A 5,611-nucleotide genomic window follows, 5' to 3' on the forward strand; every position below is an offset into this window, starting at 1 on the left:
GTAGCCTCCTGTGGTTACCCTGCGTTAGTCACTTTCAAGAACACACGCCCTTAACTAATTACCCTATCTATTTTAGGTACCTATCAGGCCCCCATTACTGTATTTTCTGAGAGCCTCACAATATCAAATGGTTTTTATTCTCACTACGGGAGGCAGGGCAGCATTATTACCCTCATTTAACGGATTGGTAAACTGAGGCACAGACAGCCTACGGTCCAGCAGTAACTGGAGGACTAGCAGAGAGAGGCCCAGGAGTGGGTGAACAGGGCTGCCAGGGGCCAGTCGTCTCTTCCCTACCGTTGCCAACTCTCTAATCACCCAAACCCAAACACCCTTGCCTTGCCCCTTCGTTGAGGCCCCGCCCACTGCTCTCTCTCCCTCTGTCGTTCGGTCTCCCACTCACTTTCACCAGCCTGGGACAGGAGGTTGCAGTGTGGGAGGGGGTGCAGGCCCCAGGCTGAGCCTGGGGAAGGGGGCTGGGGTGCAGGCCCTGGGATGGAGTTTGGGTACTGGAGGGAACTCAGGGTGCAGGAGGGGTGTGGCCTCTGGGAGAGGGCTCAGGGATGGGGCATCCATATGCTGACCAGACTGGGAGACTCGAGAAGTGTGCTGCTTGCCTGGAGCGAGAATCCAGGATGTGACGGGGTGTTTGCCGAGACTGATCAAGACCCCGAAGCGCTACCCCTTCCTACTTCTCCACATGAGCACCAATGATACTGCCAAGAATGACCTTGAGTGGGTCACTGCAGACTACGTGGCTCTGGGAAGAAGGATAAAGAAGTTTGAGGCACAATTCGTGTTCTCATCCATCCTCCCTGCTGAAGGAAAAGGCCCAGGTAGGGACTGTCGAATTGTGGAGGTGAACGTGTAGTTACGCAGATGGTGTCAGAGAGAGGACTTTGGTTTCTTCGAACATGGGATGTTGTTCCGGGAAGAAGGATCACTAGGAAGAGATGGGATCCACCTAATGAATAGAGGGAAGAGCATCTTTGCAGGCAGGCTTGCTAACCTAGTGAGGAGGGCTTCAAACGAGGTTCGCTGGGGGATGGTGACCTAAGCCAAGAGATAAGTGGGGAAGGAAACACTAGGAGGAGGGGACAAGATGGGAACCCTCCCGCTTCAGACTGAGAAAGTAGGGCAATCAGCTAGTTATCTTAGGTGCATGTGTGACATTGCACCCCATAATGCTTTATAGAAATATGCTTATGAGTGTAAATATGACATAACTGAAGTATGTTTTATGCTAGATATGCCATGTAACATATCTTTGCAAAGGTTATGTTCTACTGAATGTATTCATCCTATTTGTATGCGTGTATCATTTTTATATCTGAAATTATGAGTGTTGGCTCTATGCTTGTATTTAAAGAATTTGCTATAGAAAGCACCTAAGGCGAATTTGATCAACATAGAGTGAAGGGGTTATTCAAATAAATGGAAGTACTTGGCGAACAATGGACCTTGGTAGACACAAATCCACATCTGAGCTTTCCTGGGAGCATTCCTGTAGAGAACTAAGTCATACGTGAACATGTGACTTGCCCATGTGACTCCAAAACTCCATCTTGTAGAGGGGATTCTACACAGGGGGAGGGAGGGGTTTCAACCCATAAGAGAAAAACTATATCAAGCCTTGGGAGACCCCTCCATTTTGTCTTCAGCTGGCTCAAGAAAGAGCCTCTCCACTCCAAAGGATACCTGAAATGAACTGGAACAAAGGACAGTAACTACAGGGGTGTGAGTGATTCCTGGGCTCAGACTAGAAGGAGCCTAATCTGTAAAAGAAGCTTATTGGAACATCTCTGGGGGTAAGATTTCATCTGCAATCACTTTGTTACTATATTAGGCTTAGATTTGTGTGTTTTATTTTATTTTGCTTGGTAATTCACTTTGTTCTCTCTGTTATTACTTGGAACCACTTAAATCCTACTGTTTGTATTTAATAAAACCACTTTTTACTTATTATTTAACCCAGCGTAAGTATTAATACCCGAGGGGCAAACAGCTGTGCATCTCTCTCTACTGGTGTTCTAGAGGGTGAGCAATTTATGAGTTTACCCTATATAATCTTTATACAGAGTAAAGCGGATTTATTTGGGGTTTGGATCCCATTGGGAACTGGGCATCTGGGTATTGGAGACAGGAACTCTTCTTAAGCTGTTTCCGTTAAGCCTGCAGCTTTTGGGGGATGTGGTTCAGACCTGGAGCTGTTTGTAGCAGGCTAGCATGTCTGGCACAACCAGGCAGGGCACTAAAGTCCCAAGCTTCCAGGGAAAACAGGCTCAGAGGGAATCTCAGCACATCAGGTGGTTTCTGTGACCCAACCCGACACAGCATGTACACAAACGCAAGAAGCCTGGGAAACAAGTAGGAAGAATTGGAAGTCCTGGTACAATCAAGGAACTATGATGTAATTGGAATAAAGAAACTTGGTGGGGCAGTTCACATGACTGGAGCACTGTCATGGATGGGTATAAACTGTTCAGGAAGGACAGATATGGGAGGAAAGGTGGAGGAGTTGCATTGTATGTAAGAGAGCGGTATGATTGTTCAGATCTCCAGTATGAAACTGGAGAAAAGCCTGTTGAGTCTTTGGGTTAAGTTTAGAGGCGAGAGCAACAGGGTGATGTCGTGGTGGGTGTGTGCTATAGACCACTGGATCAGAAGGATGAGGTAGATGAGGCTTTCTATGGACAACTAACTGAAGTTTCTAGCTCACAGGCCTTGGGGTTATTTAGTCTGCAGAAGAAAAGAGTGGAGGAGATTTGATACCAGCCTTTGACTACTTGAAGGGGGGTTCTAAAGAGGATGGAGCTCGACTGTTCTTGGTGGTGGCAGATGACAGAACTAAAACATAGATCCCTTTCTGTAGTACTCCTTCTTATACATTCATTTCCCATTTCGTATGTGTGGAACTGATTGTTCCTTCCTAAATGGAGAACTTTGCATTTGTCCTTGTTGAATTTCATCCTATTTACTTCAGACCATTTCTCCAGTTTGTCAAGATGATTTTTAATTTTAATCCTAGCCTCCAAAGCACTTGCAACCCCTCCCAGCTTGGTATCATCCACAAACTTTATAAGTGTTCTCTGTATGCCATTATCTAAATCACCGATGAAGATATTGAACAGAACCAGACCCAGAACTGATCTCTTCGGAACCCCACTCCATATGCCCTTCCAGCTTGTCTGTGAACCACTGATAACTACTCTCTCGGAATGGTTTTCCAATTAGTTATGCACCCACCTTAGAGTGGCTCCATATAGATTGTATTTCCCTAGGTTGTTTATGAGGTCACGTGAGACAGTGTCAAAAGCCTCACTAAAGTCTATATATACCACATCTACTGCTTCCCCCCCATCCCTGGCTTGTTACCCTGCCAAAGAAAGCTGTCAGGTTGATTTGACAGGATTTGTTCTTGACAATCCATGCTGACTGTTATTTATCACCTTATTGTCTTCTAGGGGTTTGCAAATCGATATCGAACCATCTAAAACTTCTGTAGATTTGCTAGTGGCTGGTCCCCAGACTTACAGGCCCATTTTCTTCCTGCAGGGGAGCACTGAATCTACAAACCATATACTCTGATTTCATCTGCTCATTTTCATGCCATTTCTTTCCAATATGCACCTCCATGTCTCTCTGTGTCTTCTTTCACTTCCTCTTTCCTCTCCCCCATGAGCACTACATCATCTGTAAAAGGCAGATGCCAGGGGCCACTCTCTGGCTGCTTTCTGTCAATGCATCCAGCATCGACGTGAACAAAAAGGGGCTTAGTCCCAAGCCTTGATGTATTCCAGCTGTTACTAGAAACTGTTCCCTTTCTCCACATGAACCTCTCGCTGTGGCAACAGCACCATTGTACATGTCCTGGACACGTCTGGTATAAAAGCTTTATTCACTCAGTGAGAGGTGTCAGGATCAGGCCCCTGCATAAGGCAAACACCAATGTCGGTCGCCCTTCAGCGCCTGCAAAACTCACCCTCTGCCCTGGGTCTCTGCAGGGAATGCGGAGCAGCAGGATCAGCAGTTTTTGCTCTTTCTGTAATTTGACCTTAGACATTTTGATGTCCACGTGCGGAGCGGGAGTTCGGCGTTTTCACTGGAGGTGAGAGGCTCTGTCCCTAGAATGTGCCCTGCAGACCAGTGCCCCTGTGTGCCCCAGAGCCCTGCCTGCTGCTGTGCTGGGTTAGGTGTCTTGGTGGCTGTTCTCTGCTTGCTTTACCTGTAAAGAGTTAAAACATTTCCCCAGGTAAAAGACAAGGAGTGGGCAACTGACCAAAAACGCCAGTGAGAGGGATAGAACTTTTTTAAAATGAGGGAAAAAAACTTCCCTTTGTTTGTGTGTTGTGTCTCTCTGGGAAAGAGGGGAACAAAGGACAGCAGGCTTGAACAAGGTATAAAAATTCATCTTCCATACCTAGAAGAAATGATTGGACAGGGCTTGTTTAAATAGATGCAATTACATTTATTTATTTTAATTTGGCTTCTGGATCTCCTCTGTGCTAACCCCAGATGGTTTTGTTACCTTGTAACCTGTAAGCTGAACCCCCAAGATAGCTATTTTGGGTGCTTGATTTTTGGAATTGCTCTTTTAAAATCTAGAAAAAGCCTAAGTTTCAGGTGTATTTTCTTTCTTTTTGCTTTTAATAAAATTTACATTTTTTAGGAACAGGATTGGATTTTTGGTGTCCTAAGAGGTTTGTGCTTGTTGTTTGTTTAGCTGACAGCCACAGCTAATTTCCTTTGTTTTCTTTCTCGGGGGCGGGGGGGAAATGTGTGTGTGTGTGTCCCACAGAGAGGAATTTCTAAGTGCTCCTTCCTGGGTTCAAAGGGTTGTTTTTTTTTTTGCGCAGTTGGATGGTGGCAGCATTTACCAAGCCAAGATCAGAGAAAAGCTGAAACTTTGGGAGTATAATGCAAACCTGGAGTGGCAAATATTAATTTTTAAAATCCTTGTGGGCCTCCACCTTCTGCACTAGAAGTGCCAGAGTGGGGATTCAGCCTTGACACAGGATTATACACTGTGACCCAAATCCACTGGAAGTTAGAGCCTATATACTGTTGTGATGTGAGCCTGTGTTCAGTACAGACACACAACAGCACGGCCCCTGCACCAGGAAATATAACCCAGCCCCGCCAGTGTCCCCAGGAGCAAGAGCAATGCCCAAGACGGGTTTAAAATGTAATATTTGGTATTCCACCACTAGAGGCTGCCATGCTGAGCCAGGTACCTCCCCCCCACACCACTATTCCCCCTGCTGGGGATGCACAATCCCCAGGGAGACACAGCCATATTGGCAGGAGGGGATATGGGGGTAATCAATGGAACTTGGGGGGAGACCCAAACTTCCCCCTCCAACAGTGCGGAAGAGCCCTGAAGCCCCCTGGCTCCAAGTGGAGTGGGAGGATGGTGGATCTGGCCCAGAGTGGACAGATTTCCAGGGAAGTAGCAGAGGGGTAGCCGTGTTAGTCTGGATCTGTAAAAAACAAAGAGTCCTGTGGCACCTTATAGACTAACAGATGTATTGGAGCATGATCTTTTGTGGGTGAATACCCACTTGGTCAGACGCATGTGGTGGAAACTTCCAGGGGCAGGTATAAATATGCA

Source organism: Mauremys reevesii, linkage group 25, assembly GCF_016161935.1.
Source record: "Mauremys reevesii isolate NIE-2019 linkage group 25, ASM1616193v1, whole genome shotgun sequence".
Taxonomy (NCBI): Eukaryota; Metazoa; Chordata; order Testudines; family Geoemydidae; genus Mauremys; species Mauremys reevesii.